Source organism: Eretmochelys imbricata, chromosome 3 (genome assembly GCF_965152235.1).
Source record: "Eretmochelys imbricata isolate rEreImb1 chromosome 3, rEreImb1.hap1, whole genome shotgun sequence".
Lineage (NCBI taxonomy): Eukaryota > Metazoa > Chordata > Testudines > Cheloniidae > Eretmochelys > Eretmochelys imbricata.
The window spans coordinates 136,470,704-136,491,639 of NC_135574.1; positions in this window are offsets into that span (position 1 = coordinate 136,470,704).

Genomic DNA, 20,936 nt, shown 5'->3' on the forward strand with positions numbered 1-20,936 from the left:
CCCATTCCCTCCCAGTGGAATGACCTGCCCAAACGGTCTTTGGTCCTGTTCACCCCAGCATGGCCACTAGGGTGATCGTGGGCTAAGCTCAAGAGCTTGGCCCGGTATTTAGTTGGAACTACCAACTGTCCTGAGGATGCCAGTCTTCCTGGTGTCCACCAGAAAGAGTTTCCTTGTATAAAAGTCCTCTTTCTACAACAAACCTGGATCGATTAGAAGAGCTGAGAGGCGGTGGGTTGCTCCGTGCCGCCGTCCAAGCTCTCTGGAGGCTTTCATCTGCTTCCTGTTCGGTCTGGAACTGTTCCCTTGATGCTGGAGACATCAGTCCCTCATTGGATTGTGGACCTAGGCTTGGTCCCTCTGGAAGCGATATAGGGGATGGAGCTGTTTCTGTTGACTGTGAACCGCTCTCCGCTGGTGCACTATGTTGGGATTCAGGCTCCGGCTGAGCCTCTTGTGTAGGGTTATCGGCTGCTGCCAGTTCAGGTTCGGTGGGGCCCTCTGGTGTTGAGGTTGCAAGTACTGGATTCAGTGCTGACACTGGGTCTGGTGTTGGTTGTTCGGCTGGTTCCAGTTCTGGGACTGGTTCCGTCTGGGTCTCTGGGACTGGATCCACTACTGCTGTTGCAGACATTGGCCTGGGGTCCGGGTCCATCACCTCTGACTGGGTCCTGATAGAAGTTTCCGGAACAGAGCTAGGCCTCACGGCTTGTTTAGCCTGGCTGCGGGTGACCGTTCCCACCCTCTTGGCCTGCTTCACATGATTGGCCAAGTCTTCCCCCAACAGCATGGGGATGGGATAATCATCATAGACTGCAAAAGTCCACATTCTTTTCCACAATTCTTTTCTCAGCCATTTAAAGAAATCATAATCTAACACATACCTAGCTAGATTACTTACTAAAAGTTCTAAGACTCCATTCCTGGTCTATCCCCGACAAAGACAGACTATAGACAGACACACAGACCCTTTGTTTCTCTCCCTCCTCCCAGCTTTTGAAAGTATCTTGTCTCCTCATTGGTCATTTTGGTCAGGTGCCAGCGAGGTTACCTTTAGCTTCTTAACCCTTTACAGGTGAGAGGAGCTTTCCCCTGGCCAGGAGGGATTTCAAAGGGGTTTACCCTTCCCTTTATATTTATGACACATGGGAAAAGACAGGTTAATATGGAATCTAGGATAGAAAGCAATAAATGTAAAAAAATTAGAATAGATTTTTATAAAAGGTTCTGATAATAATGAATTGGTAAAGAGAATTACTGTGGAAAGCTAATATACTAGGGATTTTGTTCAGTATTCCCTTAATACGGAAGGTGCAAACATAATTATACAGAATGTCAGGGACTTGAACAATCCCATTAAAAGAAAAAGAGGTTATGAAATATTTATGTAAAGCTAACTGCAAAATGCTTCTATTCAAGGAGAATCATTACTCAAAAATAGAGCATGGAAGTCTAAATCAGAATTGGACAGGACAATTCTTCTAAGAGAAAGGGGAAGAAAGTACAGTGGTATTGATACACACAGGAAACCTTTATGGAAAATGATATAGTTTCCACAGGCTCTTTGTAAAACAATCATTTAGAATTAGTAGAGAATTATACCCTTGTCAAAAATCCTACAGAAAGGAGCACATCCTTTATTAACTTCTATAGATTTTTAGATTAATGTTTACGGAACCCTCTAGGTTTCATCCCCGTTAAATTCTTTAGGACTCTTCCATGAGGAGATCTACTAACTGTTCCCCCACACGGATTGGATAGAGAAAGATGAAAGTTTTTGATACAATTTGAGTTGTAAGGACAAGCAGTAAAAATGGTTCTAATATTGCAATTTACTAGATAATGTGTGAGATACTGAGCACCCTCAAGTCCCATGGAGTTGGAGAACTGGGTCCAATAAAGACCCAGTGCCACTGTCCTTAGACTGAGTTCTGACCTTATGTAAACATAAAACTGTCTTATGTATCTCAGTGCAAGAATATTGGCTTGAGAGCAGCACATCTCTGTTATTCTAAAATCAACATTAGTTGGGTCAAATTATCTGCTTTTGCAATTTCATTCAAGTTAATGGAGTTACACCATCAGAGAATTTGGCCCACTGTCTTTGAGGGTGCTTAGGGGCAGATCATCAGGCAGTGAAAAATTTACTTCAATGGCACGATGACAATTTACACTAGCTGAGGATCTGCCCCTTAAAATCTGCATAACATTTTGCACTGTGTATACTCAATGTCGTATTTTCAAATAACAAAAACTTTCTTTTTAAAATGGCCTTATTTCTTTCTAATTGAAAACAAATAATAAGCGCTTTCAACACATTATTTAGGCACAACATATGTGTGGTAAATCACTTATCCTCATCTTCTTCATCCAAATAGGTACCATACCACTTCCCTCCCTCAGAAGGTTGGGTCTGAGGCTTAGTTTGGTAATATTTGTAAAGCACTTTGAAAACCTCAGCTGGAAAAGGCCTACTAAGTGCGAAAGATTATTTAGTTATAATTTATTAACATGTTCTAGAAGTGGCCATTATATTGTCCTGCAGTATCTGCTCACTCAGCACCATGTGACCATCCAGTTCTCCTCAGACCACCAGCAAGTTTTACAAGGACTGTCCTTGGGCCACATTTTGGGAACTCTTGTACTAATCTGTATCTTCACTGTGAATGAAAGAGAAAAAGCATGTTGCTCCATGTAGTGATTTTTTTTTCAAGGAAATTTTTTCCTGTCAGATAAATGGCAACCTGAATTTTCCCACAGACTAGCTGAACAATTCTTCAGTTGTGGGGGTGGGACAGACACAGTAACTATATACTCAAGGAGGGAGAGTTTATAATAATTTCACATCTGAGTGAGTGAGTCCACTCATTCCACAACATAAAATAAAGTACCAGAGCTCACTGGTTAGGATGAGCGTATGTCCAGTCCAGGAATCTCAGAAGGACGCAGGTTGGCAATACAGGATTCCAGTTCAGCTGGCATCAATAGTTTGTTGAACAAGGTAACAGACAAACTTTTTGCTGATTAGCTGTACTCTCTCTGTTATGTCAGTCAGCAGAAAATCCTATGCAGTAATATATGGGACATACAAATCATTTAGACCAAAAAGAAAAGATAGTTACAAGGCTTGACTGTGTCCATTTCGGATGCTGTTGCTCCTGAGGGCTTGTCTACACCATCATTTAAGTCGATGTAAGTTATGTCGCTCCATGATGTGAAAAAGCCACCCCACTGAGCAATGTAAGTTACATCGACTTAAAGCGGTGTCTACACCGCGCTACGTCAGCAGGAGATGCTTGCCCGCTGACATAGCTTCCACCTCTCACTGAGGTGGAGTAATTATGCTGACGGGAGAGTGCTCTTCTGTCGACATAGTGCATCTTCACCAGATGCACTACGATGCAGCTGTGCAAATGTACGCAGTAGCGTAGACTAGCCCTGATGCACCAATCTCTAGAGGGTAAATCCATTTAGGGTCCAAGCCTGCACTCTTTGTTCAAACTTTATTCTCCACTGAAAACAATGGGAGTCTTACCTGATTAAGGAATAAAGGATTGGACCCACAGGAAGTTGGGCAACATGGCTCTTCCAACCCTCATCTCAAAAATCAAACTAAGGGGATCAATCTTTCAACCTGCACTTGGAACATTCCTTTAATGACCATGGGACTACTAGAACTACTCATATGAGAAAGGGTCATAGGAGCTGTGACAAGGTTTGGAGGTTGATGAAATTAAATGGAGGGAAGTTTTTCATGATCTCTGGTGGCCTTATGCTCTTCTGATTTGTACCTAGATATTTAGGCCCAGATTCACAAAGGTATCTAGGGATCTTACTTCCATTGATTTTAATTTAAGTAAGGAGCCTAAATTTCTTTGTGGATATGGCCATTAGTCCCTGATTCTCATTTATACTAAAGGCAGGTTGCATGACTCTAGCAGTGTAAAGGGGCTTTAAAGTAGGAGCACATTATATCAGCATCCACTTTAAGGCTACTTTGCATTGCCATAGTGACACAGCGTGGCCTTAGTATAAATCAGAATCAGGTTCTTAGACCTATGCAGAGTACTCTGTGATTTTCTAGTTTTACACTCAGTTTGTATGGGTGGAAATGAATGACACACATGAACACCACATGAAAGATTTGTTCCTATAATATTCTAAAGTTTTGATTAAAACCATATCTTATTTGGGAAAACAAGCTTAAACTATGAAGAAAATTGCTCAGACTTCTTCCATTTTAGAGGTGTATATGTGTTCAGTTATACATTCATGTTTCACCACTTGGCCAACCATTTAAATCCCCATTAATATATGTTAATCTAAATGTAAATTGCGTGCTTATTAATTGGAGTGCAAAGGTGAAAGAATGGATAAGGGATCCTTGTTGTGATGTAACCAGACTCACCAACAGACATATGGAAATATCTTTGGTGAGTGTATAAAGTGTAAACTTTACCAGAAATAATTAGATTAAATTATTAATTAATTATATTCAGCAGAGGGTATTGGACATTAAATTTTCATGCATGTTGATAAGTGGTGCTTTTAGTACCCTATTTCATCCAAGTTAATGGAAGAAGGTGCAAATACTATATCTGAGAAAGAGCTAAGTAATTGTAATTAATTAATCCTGAAATTTTAGAGGATCTATGTCAGAATTATCCTTTTGAATTATGAAATAAAACAAAAGGTGAACTGCAAAATTTTAGTAAAAAACCTGAAAATTAAAACCATCAGTGGAATGTGTAGACTTTAAAAATAAGTTAACTTACATTACTTACTTACTATTGTGCTGAGTTTTTCAATTCAACTTTAAAAGAAATAATACACTTAAAAGAATTAATTTCTACTGTGCCAAAAAGGTAATTACAATAGAAAGTGAGCCAGTACAGTCAAGAAATCTGTTCTGAATCAGTTTTTCCCATTGCCAGTATTCTGCAGTTGATGAAGATGTTACATCTTACTTTCTTTACAGTGGGGGTTATATTTTAATAGTCTCCTACATGAATGAAAAAAAATGAAAACCTGACCTTCATTGGTGAATTTCACAGCAAAACCAATTCTTTTCATGAAAATTCAAAAAATGTCAGCACTGTGGAAGTCCACTAAATTGGGTAAATTTCCGTGGAAATTAATGTATAGGCAGACTTCAAACAGAGTGCATCCAGTATTTTTACAATGCAATGTAGCAAAGAAGAGAAAGGCCTTTCAAAATTTTTGTTTCCTGCCTCTGGATTGTTTCTATTTCTGCTGTGCTGTACATTTTTTATTTTGTTCTTGTTTATATGGGGCCAGAGGTAACGCATGGAGGGGGGAACGTGGGGTCATGTGCCCCTCACATGTCATTTCTGGCTCCATCTAAAACAAAAACAAAACAGTTATGCATTGTCTCTGGATGAGGCAGTCAGAACTCCTTTATTTACCAGAGTATTCAAAGTGAGGGTGCACCATCAGGTTACCTGATTCTCAGGTTAGTTCTATGGTAGGGGCTGCTGTAACCTATGCCACCTGATAATGGGCCCCAAGGGACCATCCATCAGCTGAGAATAGCTAGGACATGGTAGTTTTCCAGCCCACCTCATTCTGCCATGCGCACCATTTGCATGGGAAAGGGCATAGAAATGAGCTACACTGATTCTGTCATCTGAGGACTCCTCCATGTTAGTGAATTCTCACATGGCAAGATTTGCCCAGTTACTGGCCTCTTTGCATTGCTGAAAATGCACCAAAGGACCAAACTTGTCCCCATTAAGCAAATCTTATACATATGCATAATTGGCAAGACTCCGTTCTCAATTAAACTGGTATAAATCTGGATTATTTCCATTAAATCCAATGAAGTTACTCTGCATTACCCTGGTCCAATATGTGTGTGTGTGTGTGTGTGTGTGTGTACAGATATACAAACACACAGAGTTTCTTATAAAAGAGCCTCTATCCAAAGAAACACTTTTCTGGGAATAACACTTGTTTTCAACATCCTTTGAATTTCCATGCCCATCTGCTGAACTGTCAGTCTTAAGGCATCAGCTAAATCCAGAAGTGCAGAAAAAAATTCTAGGATATTCTTTTCTTCCTTTGCTATTTAACTTTAATAATTCAGCTGAATGCGGAATAAGAGACACAGTTTTGGACCATAAGCTGAGCTGGCAAAGGAGTTTTCCCTTTTGCTAATAAATTAGTCCTTCACCAAGGTGCTTGATTTGCAACCATAGGTTTTCTTTCTTTGAAAATCTTGTAGCATACACCAGAAAGAGCCTGAGAGAGGACACACACACACAAAAAGGGCAGTATATTTTAAAACGTCATCAACATGGTGGATTTCTCATTCATTGGTACATGTTTGTACATGCCTCTAAACTTGATTAGGGCTTCTTTGAATTATTTTATTGTAAATGTTAAATAATAATGTAGCTATGTCTCCTTTTCTGTGTAGTTTGCCTTTAAAACCTCTTAAGAGCTCTGCTGCTTACAGTGACCGGTAGTCATCTAATATTCCTATCAGGACAGCTTGTAAAACAAGAGATTTACACTGTGCTTTCTCATGGAGATCTGACTTTTGTATTTTCCTATTTAACAACAACAACAACAAAAGTTTTCACATCTATTTCCTCTAACTGCCACAAGAATGACACTGAATAAGAATCTTTGTTTATACATATTGGGCCAGATTTGCTACTTTATTATTCCAGTTTTAAACACCATTCGGGAGCTGATATGGTGCCTTTTGCAATATGACCTCTTCTACACTACTCTAGGGCATTGGTTCAATACAATAGTATCAACTCAGGGAAAGAATGCCACCGTGAGCTACCAAATTACCCAAAACGTTTCTGACAGCACTAAGGTTTTCCTTAGAAATCTGTTTTCAAAATTCTTGACTCAGCGCAACCCTGCTCATTTTGTGGCATCTTGAATTCTTAATATTTTCAAAACTTTGACCTATTTTCTCATTTTTGGGTGTGACTGTGAGAGTTGCGAAGTACTAGCAGCTCCTATTGACTTCAATGGGAGATTCTCATCACCTCTCAAGCATGTTAAGCATGTTTATAAATCTGAGTGTTTTGTGTTTTGTTCATGTGCACGCTCTCTCACTCTCTCTCTTCCCTCAGCCTCCACCACCCACCACCAACGCTTCCTAATGGCATGTCTACACTATAGCCGTAAGTCGACCTACGTTAGGTCATCTTACAGCCACGGCAGTAATTACTGTGGTGGCTGATGTCCACACGACCCTCCTTCTGTTGGTGGTATGCATCCTTACCAGGAGCACTTCCACGGTCTGAAGAGGGGCAGTGTGGGGTGGCTGAGAGCCCTCCATGAAGCTCTCTGCCATGAGCCCAGGTGCCCCCTACCCCCAGCTCAGATCCTCCCTCCCAGCTGGGAGTGGAGGCCAGCTGCCTGGGCTTCTCACCTCCCTGAAAGGGGAGTGGGGAGCCTCCAGGCAGCCACACGGCTGGGAGCAGGGAGCCCAGGGCAGCCCGGCTCTAGCTGCCTGGCTTTCTTGTCAATTTCAAAATTGACAAGACAGCCAACAGCTGATGTAAGGCATGCAGTGTCTACACAGACACTGTGTCACCCTAACTATGCTGACATACACTATATACCTCTTGTGGAGGTGGAGTTACTATGTCAGTGTAGTAGGGCACTTACATCGGCAGGACAAGGCTGTAGTGTGTACACTAACATAATTAGGTTGACGTAAGATGCCTTATGTTGACCTAACTATGTAGTGTAGGTCAGGCCTTAGTTGGTGGACTTTTGGAAAATTCTAAATCCTATTAATGGGGTACTATCCTCCACTAAGTAGGTGAAAGAAATCCAGAAAGATATCTCCATTTCAAATACTGCAGAACTCTTCAATTTTGGTGCACAAAGGCATGTCAATGGGAGTTGTACAGTCTTACAGAAAAGTAAATAAACCCCTGAGGAATTTCCAAGTTGTTGAGGCGTTTTATTACATCTGGGTTTGTTGTATTTTGGTCTAGCATATTAATGTTTAAATAAAATACACATATAGTAAGTATGCATGAATCCATTTATCTATCTAGGTATTTAAATTATCCACACCACAATAGCACCTAAGCATCAAACATATGCTTACAGCATACAGACTATGACCTCCAACCTGAAAACTGGATTTCTTATGGAAAAGCAGCTATTTCACAATAGTGGTGCATAAAGCTCCATGCTTCAGCATCCAAAGACAGTAAAACACCTTGCCTGATTTGAAATAAAATAAATACAAGTCTCCAGCTCTGGATTCATGTAAATAGTCTACATGATAGTATTCATTTGAATAGTCTATATGCTATTGTTGAAGGATCTGCCTACAAGTAATTTTATGTAAATCCCATTCAAACTGCTTTTCTCACAAAATTAACTCTTCAGTGAATTTTTGTTATATTTCCCACAGGTGAAGTAAGGTTTGGTGTATTATTTTGGGCATATTTTAGGTATTCAAATAAGCCTTTTCTTATTCATAGTAAGGTCTCACTTCCTTTTACATAGAGAACTCTTTACACCACTTTGGGAGTGTAAAATAGCCTTACAGTGGGCATACATTGCATTTAAACTCACTTTAAGGCCGCTTTACACTGGTGGAATGGTGTAGAGTCTTAGTGTAAATGAGAATTAGGCCCTATGTATTTAAGGTTATGGCCCCAATCCCAAGTCCTGCTAAATCAATGGGACTACTCATATAAGTAAGGCTTTGTAGGACAGGACACTAACAGAGCTGCAGTCCTCATTTTTATGTTTTACTGTTAGCACATTCTTGTGTCCTGCTGTGTAGCCAAAGGAAAAGAAGTTGCATCAGAGATAAGAAAGTTAATATATGCCTCTGGCTTTTCTTTTCTTTTCTTTTCTTTTCTAGACTAAACTGAAATAAGACACTTCTTTCTTAGGACATTTATAAGCAAAGCCACTGAAAATTATTTTGTCCCTAGGACAAAATTATTATATTTACAATAATTTCACCCAGACTTTTTTAAAATAACAACGTATGTCTCCATTATTCTGATAGATTTTGTCTTATCCCAGTTTTCCTTCTCTGGTATTTTTGTTAAACCAATATCTGGTGTATTGAAATATCTTGTGCCATGAACGAGCAAAGTTGCCAATAAGAACATATTCTAATTAATATAATTCTGTCCCCAATTACCTTTATCTTGGTTATGGGATTTTGAAGGCCAAATTCTGCTCTCATTTGCACAAGTGTAAATTTTGAGTAACACCACTGAGAATAGAACTGAGTGAATTTTTTCAGAAAAATAGTTTATTCACTGAAAAATACAATTTTGCTCAACCTGAAACTATTTATGAACTCATATTGAATTTGTCAGATAGTTTTGGCTTATATTATTTTGGGGGAGGGCCTAGATTCACAAAGGGACTTTACTGCCATTAAACGAAAAGGAAGGTGTCCTCTTTTTACCCAATAGCTCAATTGTTAGAGCACTCACCCCAATTGTGATCTAAATATTATTATTTTATTATGACCTACATTTCAGATACAGGTAAAGCTTTCACATATTGTGCATTGCTATTTTATAATAATTGATACTACAATATTTTTTGAATCTAGTATTGCTCCTTAGCTTGTAACACTGTCAGGTTGAAAGAAAAGGAGTACTTGTGGCACCTTAGAGACTAACAAATTTATTTGAGCATAAGCTTTCATGAGCTACAGCTCACTTCATTGGATGCATACCTGTAGCTCACGAAAGCTTATGCTCAAATAAATTTGTTAGTCTCTAAGGTGCCACAAGTACTCCTTTTCTTTTTGCGGATAGAGACTAACATAACTGCTACTCTGAAAACTGTCAGGTTGGTTAGGGATAGATACAATTGCTGTTATCTATATGGTTTTTGTGGTTTTTCTTTTTCTTTGAATATATTTGTCTTGAAAATTGCTTTATGATTGAAAAATTTCACCTCACTGCAGCACTGACTGGTCTCCTTGTATTGGTACAATTAGGGGGTTAATAGTGTAGGAAAATGTTAGACATGTCAATCTCACTAAATTTGGCTTTCTTATCATGTATAACGTACACCAGGTATTCCAGGGATGCTATTTCTACCCTTCACTAATAAGATTATTCAGTAAAATATAAAATGTTGCCCTATAACTTTAAGCAGATAATACTGAAATGGAATAAAAAACGTTTTATGAGGGCAAGTGGACACAGTGAAATGGAAAGGCACCAAATTTTAAAATGATAAAAAGAAATACACATTTTGCCCAGTAGATACATAGCCTGGGAAACTCACTGCCGGAAGATATTGCCAAAAACCTTAGAGATTTATATGACTAATTGTAATATATATAATTACACTAGCTAAGCTAAAATGTATAATGGATGTCAGCACTCACGCTTCAGGATCAAACATAAGCTAACTACTAAGTGCCTCGGGTAGGAAGAAACTTTCCTGATAGGCATGGGATTGCATAATTGTCAAATATACATTCATAAAGTCACAGATTTTGAGGCCAGCGGGGCCGTTATGATCATCTTGTCTGACCTCCTGCATAACACAGACCATAGAATTCAACCAAGTAATTCCTGCATCAAGCCCACAACTTCTGGGTGAAATAAAGTATGTATTTTAGAAAGACACCCAGTCTTCATTTAAATACTTCAAGGGACGGAAAATCTACCACATCCCAGTTACTGTTTCAATGGTTAATTACCCTCGCTGTAAAAAGAATAATAAATACAGTAAAAATGCAACTTATTTCTAGTCTAAATTTGTCTAGCTTCAGCTTCCAGCCATTGGATCTTGTTATGTCTTTGTCTAGTGGATTAAAGAGACCTCTACTACTATCAAAACTTTTCTCCCCAGGTACTCATGGGCTGTGATCCACTCACTTCTTACCTTCTCTTTGTTAAGCTAAAAAAATAGTCTGAGCTTCTTTAGTCTTTCACTATAAGGCATGCTTTCCAGTCCTCCAGTTATTCTTATAGCTCTTCTCTGAACCTTCTCCAATTTGTCAACACCCTATTGAAAGTTTGGACACCAGAACTGGACACGATATTCCAATAATGGTCTCACTAATGCTGTGGAAAGTGGTAACAACACCTCTCTAAATTTCTACTCTAAATTCCCTTGCTTATACATCCAAGCACAGCATTTGACCTCTGAGCCCTGATCTACACTACAGAATTACTGCAGTAGAACTATGTCACTCAGGTCTGTGTGACATCCCTGAGAAATGTAGTTATACTTACCTAAGTGCTGGTGTGAACAGTGCTATGTCGGTGGGAGACACAGCTACCCCCTCTCATGGAGGTGGAGTTCTTAAGACAACAGGAGAGCTCTCTACTCTCGGCTTAAAGCATTTTCACCAGAAGTGCTATAGCGACGCAGCTGCATCGGTGCCGATGCAAGTTTCTAGTGTAGACAAGCCCTTAGCCATTACATTGGATTGTGAACTGGTGTTCACTTCAATGAGAGGGTTTAACACCTTACTTTCAAGCATGAGGCAGAGAGTAGGACACCAGACTAATTGCCAGCGTAGGAGGATTATTGATCTGGTATGATTTCCTGTGTTTTTGTAAGTTGGTTAGTCTCTAAGGTGCCACAAGTACTCCTTTTCTTTTTGTGTTTTTGTGGAAAGCGTTTTATCAGCTAACGAGGGAGGAGCTAGTCTCAGAAACACAGATTCAGAAACATCCCCTGAAAATATCAGTGGACTGATCATTCTTATCTTTATTTGTTCAAAAGAGTTATTTTAATATATTCAAATAATGCCATCTTTTAACAAAACAACATTTGGTTTCCAATTGTGTAATCTCTGATTTAACACTGTAAATCATCTTCATCATGTTTAATAGGGGTTCTCCGTGATTAGAGTAGACTGGGAAATACTTGAAAAAAAAATCTGTTCCTCCTTATATAATGAAAAAGACTCACAAAAATGGTGCCAGGAAGTGATATAAAAGTTTTACGGGTTTCCTGTTCTTAGAAGTCTTATTTTAGAATCAGAGTTTGTCACACAAGAAAATTAGATATATTTTTACACATCTGAGAGAAAATATGATATTATGATATAATTAGCATTTCTTTAACTATAATTAAGATTGTGTCAGGACTCAGGGGCTTAAAAGTGACAAGCAATTATTCACTGCAGCCTGGGACTTGACAAGCAACAGCATCTCATCTAAAATATATTTGAAAAACCACTTCAGAAAAAAGAAAACAATACATGTTCAGATACTTCCTCATACTGAAAGATCTCCAGGTCCCTATCACAAAATCAGAAATAAAATGTAGAATTATTTTTAAAAGCACTATGTAACTGAAAAATTACTAGAAATTGTGCATATAAATCATTTAGCTTTTTGGCAATGGGCCAGATTTTTAAAAGGTTTTAGGCACCTAAAGATACATGTAGATGCCTAGTGCAATTTTCAGAAGCACTAGGATGTCACCTGTTATTTTAAGGTCTTTGGCTATTCAATTTTTTATTTCCCATTGATCCTGCTAATTTCAATTTTATCTTCTATAGCTTATGTGCTTTTCTCTTGGCTTCACTTGGACCAGTTTCCACTTTTAGAATGAGTACTTCTTAGTCTGAATAAGCTCACACACCTTGCTATTTAACAGTGTTGGACATCAACATTTTTGTTTGCTTACCCTAAAGTCTTAGGACTGCAGAATTGGGCTGGAAATACCAGGAGACTAGTTCTCTCGTGTTATTTGGGCTCTTGGCTGCAATTTGGACAATTGAAAAATATATTTGAACATTTTAAATCTTCATAAAGATTTGGTTCCAGAAATGGTTGAAAGTTTTTAGATATACCAGTGCAGTTCCTATTTCTTTCCAAACCAGTACATGTGTTCTTATTTAGTACCAACACTCTTTCTAGAACTCCTTACCCACAGAGATGTTAAAGAAGTTTCCACTTTCATTCTTCATATAAAACTGAAGACCCAGTTGTTTCCCCTCTACTTTCAGCTGTCAGCTTTTCATTGCAAACTGTGTTATTAAATAGTTGTACATCTTTTGTAAAGCATCTTAAGATGGCTTGACATGATAGAGCACTATGTAATTTCAAATTGTTGTAAGAGTTCACTTTACAGAGCGAGCTCTTACTGGAGTGATCTTGCACTGAATGTGACTTCTCTCTTGAGCACCTGCAACTGGCTTCCCTGGCCTAATGATGAGGACTTAAACATTTCTTTTGCAAACTTTCGATTTAAAGTGCATCTAACAGATTGCTCCGGATGTTATCTGTGAATTAGATGTAGATGTTATCTGTGAATTACCTTACAGATGTACATGCTATTTACATAAGTTTTACATAGGGAAAGAAAGGGAAAAATAGGTGGCTGACAAACAGCAGCTGATAAGTTGAGGCACATTTTGTGTGTGTTTGCATCTGACTCTCCTGAGGTGTAACTAAAGAGATGAATTGGGCCTTCTGCGTTTTGTCATTAATATATTGTACAGCTCTGAGTATTACTGAATTTTAAAAAAGAGGCAGAGAAAACAGTGGTATATTAATGTCAATAAAAGAAAATCAACTAACCCTCAAAGCTACAAGTAATCCCAACATCGCAGCAACTCCAAACAACTTGATTATTTATTCTTCTTCTTTGACTTTAGCTCTCACAATGGCACCATCCAGATTGGTGAACCAAGTTTGAACACCAAAATCTAGCACCCAAGCAATGGGTGGAAACTCAGGGGAGAAGTCCAAGGTGCTTTGCATATGCATTGCATTCCTAGGATGCAGGGTCTGAGGATCCTCTCACTTTGTGAAACAGGCGTTGGTAGCTAGGTTTCTTTACAGAATGGGAGCTCACTGAACAGAATGGGAACTCGCACACCAGATCTTCTAGAGTTTAAAAACTTTTTGTTGAGTAAATATGGGCCTAAGTTCCTGCAAACATTATCCAGTTTCTGTGAGAAGTTTATGTGAAGTTCAATGTTCCACATTGTGGTGTTTAGATGCTGCTTGTAATTATCAGAACTAGGAGCACTGGCTGTTGGGAGTCTGAAAGGACAGGAAACAGGAAGGAGGGGTGAGAAGTTGAGGAGGCGGAGTGAGAGCTACCGAAGGTGCAGCAGCAGCTTGGTAAAGAGGTTTCCACTTTAGAAATAAAGTCCTGTTGACGTTTGTTAGTACCTTGCCTGGTTGTTACAACATTTTGGCGACGAGGATGGATCTTCTGCCTCTGAACCCACATGCACCCTTTCTGCAAAGCCCAGGTGAACCTCCAATTGCTTTTACTGCCTGGATCCATATGTTTGAGACTTATCTGCTTGCAATCACTGCTACAGAGATTTCTGAAGTAAGAAAGTGTGCTCTGCTAATCCACTGCCTTGGAGCAGAAGGGCACCGTACATTTTACACGTTTCCCCTTGCAGATGATAAATATGAGACTGCAATCACTGCATTAAAGAACTTGTTTGTGCCAAAAGTGAACGTAGTAGCTAATCGCTACAGATTTTGCTAGCGTGAGCAGAAAACGGGGAGACTATAATGCAGTATATTGCTTCCCTGAGGAGTCTGAAATTTGTTAGTACCTTGCCTGGTTGTTATACATGTGTTTCCAGAGAAGAACCAGGAGAAACTCAGTGGTTTCAGCTGAAGTTCATTTTGCAAATTGAAACCATAAAAATGTTCATATGAACCTTTCATTTCACAAAATGCTGAGTTTGGGGCAGTATTAGCAATAATTTTTCATTTTTCCTTCCTTTCATGTGAAACAAAGGTTGAAATCAACATTTCCCTCCCTTCCCCCTCCAAAAAAACAAACAAACAAAAAAAGCAACCCACCACGGGAAGGGGGAAAAACAAACAAATATTTCCATGGTTTTAAAGGTATAAAATATGAGGTTTTTTTTTTTTTTACATAAACCAGAGGTGAGGGCTGAGGACTCAAAGAAGGTAAAAGAATGACCATTTTACCACACTGAGGCCCTGAGATCTACAATTAGTGGTATTCACAGAGAGAACAAGCCTGCCTGCAGCATTCTCTATCAGCCTTGGTACCTCCAAAACCCAGCGGTATGGCTAATAACAGTATTTTTCATAGAGTCGTAGATATTAAAGCGAGGAGGCACCATTATGCTCGCCTAGTCTGACATCCTGTAGAACAGAGACCATAGAATTTCACCAATGGCATATCTTAGAAAAATATCCATTCCTGATATAAATACTCTGAGTGATAAAGAATCTGCCAACCCCTGCTCCCTCAAAAGAGGGTAGATATAAGATGCTGCAGTGAGTGTCTTCGTCCTCAGTAGGGATGTCTAGGGGAAATGGTTGGAATTTCCACAGAATGATAACATCTTGAGAGGTTTCCTCTTACTCTCTCCCCCCATTGACTGCTAGTCATTCTTCCTGAAAGCCTGCAGAACTCCAACAATGCATTACTTGCATGGAGGGGTTTCTGCTATCTTGGGAGGAAAGGGATAAGGTACCTCTTCCTTGTTCCATCCTTACTGGCCATCCTGGTTCAGTATCTGCACTTGAAGATGATTCCACTCAATGTATTCTATCCCTGTAGAAAACATATATATTTCCTACTTCATCTTTCATCTACTATAAGGTTTCATTTCCACACCCCACATTTTGCCTTGCCTGCTCTCTTTAGGCACTAACAAGCAAACTTAATTGATTCTTCTCATCACCTTTCCCATATTTGTTTTGGATTTTCTCTCGCTCCTCCACAGTCTCTTTCCTCCAGAATTTTCTTTGTAACAAAACAAACAAAATCTTTCTTACTTGCCCTTCAATGTATTTATACACTTTTGTTGTAGTAGGAATTTCCTTAATATTACAGTTATGTGCTCCCAATGCTACTGATCAGTCAAGTCTCTCTCTCACTTCACACATGGAGTGAAAGACTAAAAGAAAACAAACTTGAAAAAACCTTTTTTTTGCGGGGAGGGGGGGGAGATGAGGTAAGGGCTTTTCTCTGTTTTGAACCAGATTAATACACAAATACAAATATATATCACAGTATGAGCTATATTCAAAATCTAAATTATCCCAGACTTGTTAACAACTTAAACAGGGCAGTATCCCCCAATACCAATTAAGTGCATTAAAAATGTCCTGTAACCCCTGAACATCTTAAACCTTAATTACCCAAGTTTTTTGCAGGTAGCTATGATATTCAAAGTAAGAGTAAATATAGCATATGTCAAGGTTCCTTCCCCACTCTGAACTCTAGGGTACAGATGTGGGGACCTGCATGAAAGACCCCCTAAACTTATTCTCACCAGCTTAGGTTAAAAACTTCTTCAAGGTACAAACTTTGGCTTGTCCTTGAACCCTATGCTGCCACCACCAAGCGTGTTAAACAAAGAACAGGGAAAGAGCCCACTTGGAGACGTCTTCCCCTCCAAACCGTACACCCCTTTCCTGGGGAAGGCTTGATAAAAATCCTCACCAATTTGCATAGGTGAACACAGACCCAAACCCTTGGATCTTCAGAACAATGAAAAAAACAATCTTAAAAGGTTCTTAAAAGAATTTTAATTAAAGAAAAAGTAAAAGAATCACCTCTGTAAAGTCAGGATGGTAAATACCTTACAGGGTAATCAGATTCAAAACATAGAGAATCCCTCTAGGCAAAAGCTTAAGTTACAAAAAGACACAAAAACAGAAATATACATTCCAGTCAGCACAGCTATTTTACCAGCCATTTAAACAAAACAGAAATCTAATGCATATCTAGCTAGATTACTTACTAAGTTTACATACATATACACACACACACCCTTTGTTCCCCCTATCCCCCTCCAGCTTTGAAAGTAACTCGTCTCCTCATGGGTCATTTTGGTCAGGTGCCAGCGAGGTTATCCTAGCTTCTTAACCCTTTACAGATGAAAGGGTTTTTCCTCTGGCCAGGTTGGATTTTATAGTTCTGTATACAGAAAAGTGGTTACCCTTTCCTTTATATTTATGACTGCATATATCTAGCATACATAAAAATAGCTGATATTGACAACTAAAAAAAGACAGAAAGGGAACTCAGAACAAAGAAATCTTTTGACCTTACTCTCCTTTGAGGCAACGAGGCACAATCTGACCTATTAGATATCTGAATCCTTCCCATGCCATCAGGGTATGAACAAGGCTCCAACTTCTCTATCATCCCTGAATGTCTACCTTGTTGTGTTTCTATGCGGGTTTTTTATGAGGATAGGTTGGTGGCCTACTGCTCAAACCCTAACCTGGAGAGCCAGTAGACTGCTTTTTGTCTGGTCCCTGTTCTTTGACCTGTCTGGCTTGGATGGCCCTATCAGGAATTAAAATTCCCCTGGGCAGAGCTCTCAGGGTCATTGGAACAGGAAAGCCTTCCCATCATGTCAAGGTGCAATCTCCAGGAAAGGACTGGTTGGATGACATACATATCTATATAAAGATTTTTTTTTCATCCTGTATTGCCTAGCTTCTGCTTCCTTGAGATTTTGAAATGAAATATTTCCCAGTGGTCTTGATAGCTGCTGTTTACATCTGTGTATCCTCTAATTGTTTTCATGATGCCTGCTGCTTTTCACTGCGCTCAATTCCCCACAGCTGGGATGCACCAATATTTAAAAACAAACATCTGCTTTTTCACAGAATTCTCATCTGTAACCTCTTTAAAGATTAACTTTTTAAATTATGTTTTTATTTGTATTAAAATAGCTTAGCAACTACAATAGTTTTTTTTTAAATAAGAAACCATATAGATGGCCAGAAAGGAGAAAAGAAAAATCTGTTTGAAAGGCTGTCCAAAAAAATCTTTGCTATCAAGTTGTTGAAAAGACAGTTAAAAGACTGAGAGAAATGTTTTGAAAAGGCCCCTCATTTCTACCAACAGCTAGGTACAAGTTAGTTCAATCTGAGGTTGAATTAAAATAATATGGGAAGTTAAATTACAAGGGTATTGTTCCACTAACCCCTGTCAATGTCACAGACTTGGGCCAATTATACCTTACAGAGAAATTGTCACATTTAACTCACGTAATTGAATAATAAACTCACTTCTTTTTGGAGTTTACCATCTAAAGCCCTGATGCTGCATCAGCCAAAGTACAGCTAGTGTTTAGTTTTGCAGACTTGCTCCTACCATCACCCATAGAATCTTGTAGGATTTTACTAAGAAATCCACTAACTTCTCAGTAGGAACCCATCCCTTTTTCACTGATGGTCTCAATAGGGTTCACAACCTTTCCAAATACAGGAAAGCTCAGAAAATCTGCACTTCTTTCAGCGGCAGAGACTGCACAATCTGGGTGATCTTGACAGCATTAATTCATCCATGAAAATAAGCACTCCAGACTTCTCAAAACATACCTAACTAAACTCAAAGAGGCTCAAAACCAGTAGAGATTATTTAGTCGCTGTGTTTTTTAAAAGATAATACATCATATATCTTTGTTTGGAAGCCATGGCTTTAAATTCAGTTTTGTTTCTTCCCTTGTGGCTTTAAATCAAGGGCATACTCAAAACAATTACATTTCCATTACATTGAATAAATGACCTTCCCTTCTGGCTCACATGGTAAATAAGGAGAGTTTCTTAAGGATAGGATTAGAGGATTAGTTTCTGATTCAAACTGTATGTCTCCAGTCTTTCCATAGGCTCCTGGCATGTGGGAGTAAGCAGGGCTACTCATCCACTTACTCCCTCCCCAAAGCAGACCCCCATCACCACAGACACACACACTTACTAGTCAGAGGGAGGTCACTGCTAAATTACTACCTTGGGAGCAAGGAGAGCATGAGGAATAAATTGAGAGTTGGCGGTTTCTCTGAGTCACAGTGCTTCCCACAGCTGCGCCTGGGTTAATGGAGCTTACATATCACACCTTGCTCTGGGCTGTGCTTAAAAGTCAGAATCTAGCACTAGCTGAGGATGACTTTTGTACAGAGTTCATAGAATATCAGGGTTGGAAGGGACCTCAGGAGGTCATCTAGCCCAACCCCCTGCTCAAAGCAGGACCAATTTTTGCCCCAGATCCCAAATGGCCCCCTCAAGGATTGAACGCACAACCTTGCGTTTAGTAGGCCAGTGCTCAAACCACTGAGCTATTACTACGTGTGGCTAGCCTTATGTTTGGGAGGACAGTCACATTTCTGAGTCCCTATTGTACCCAGACTACAGTGCAGTGTGGCAATGCATTAATTCTTTAACTGCTAGTTTTTTTTAAATATAGACAATGTTCCCCAAGCCCTTTTTTCCTTGACATGAAAAAGCATTGCAGAGAAGGGAAGTGGTGGTGGCTGGATAAGGGTAGCGAACTGTGAATTTGCTGCAAACTGTTAAGTCTTTGATGAGGAAGAAAGAGTCTCTCTCTGTGAAGTTTATCCCTCAAGTGGCGTTTGAAGAATTGAGGATTCCCTTGTGATTTTAAGGTATTGGAGATGGTGCTGGAGCTTAGGAAGGGATTTTGCCTCTGGGCAGGCACAATGGCTCCCAGAGACCACAACTGTACTAACTTTTTAGAGGTCGCAGCATGTGCTTACCTCTGAGCCCAACCAGCTGCTCCAATCAAGGCAAGAAAGGATGGAACAATGACCCTGCCTTCTTCCCACCCATTTGATGGGAGCCAGTCAGGAACATTCCTTGTGCTCCGGGGAGTGCATGCAAATTCTGTGCAGCTGTGTTAAGAAGGGAGCTCCTTTCACTCTTCCCTTTGCAGAGGCAGAGCAGTCTGGCCCTGAAAATTTTTTGCCCAAAAGTCTGTGGCATTCAGATTCTAAAGTGCAATTACCGTCACTATGCTGTTTGTGGCATTGTGTAGTTGTACTCAGACATATCTTGAGGGATTTTTTAAAATCCAAATTATGTATAAGGAATGTAAGAAGTGAAGAAAAAAATCCATAGAAGGGAAAGAAAGAAACAAGTAAGGCCTGATCCAAAGTCTGTTGAAGAAAACGGAAAAAATCCCATTAAATTCATTGGACTTGGAGCATGCCCTTGAATATTAAAGCAGGATCATTAGCCTTTCGTAAATTACTTTAATTATGGATTCTCCCTATGTATGATTTAGAACCACGTTTTCCATTCTACATTGTTTAAAAGTCAGATGCCCTATATTTTCAAAAGTGAGTAATGATTCTGAGCACCCAATTTGAGACCCTGTGAAAGGGCATGATTTTCAGACACACAGCGCTTGGCACTTTCTGAAAAAGCAGGCCCCTTTAAGGTGTCCCAAGCTGGCATCCCAAAAACTGAATTGCCCCAAATCACTAGTCACTTTACAAAGTGTCAGGTTGAGATCAATTATTTATTTTTCAGCCACATCATGTATTCCAAATGCTGATAAATGGCAGCCACTTTGTACTGTGATCTCATTAATTTTTACAGATTTCCTCATTTTACACCTTGAGAAGGAAAAAAGAGAGCAAGAGAGAGAGAGAAAAGAATAGTCTACTGAAAAAGGAGAAAATTTTAATTTGAAACAATTCTCTGAGCAGAATGCAGTATTCATAACATCAAGACCAAACCTATCCCTTTAAAATGGTGTCTGAATTTTTACAGTGCACGCAAAATGGCTGTTGTAATGCAGAAATCCTTTCAGATATCGGGGTTTAGACATTGTGCAATACAAGTGCCTCCACAAAGCTGAAGGATTTTCAGTGTGCAGAAATTCAAGCTTATAGGTTTTATCATGTGAGCTCTAATTTGGAGATGCATTCAACTTTCTTCCCCTTGTGTCAAGGATGACTGTTATAGACCAATCACACAGCAGAAATAGAATTGTGTAGGAGACCAATTCTCTTACGAGTCTCTGCTTGCCAAAGATATGCAGCTGTAGGGCTGAGCGTGGGGGCTATGTACTATAATGAACCTGCTAGCTCATTATTGGACGCTTTGTTAATCGCCGGAGTGACATGCAGCTGGCAGGGCGCTCCGTAATCCATCCAGTAAAGGAAAGAGAAGTACTGCTATTGGGGACTTGGTTCAGGAGGGAGCTGG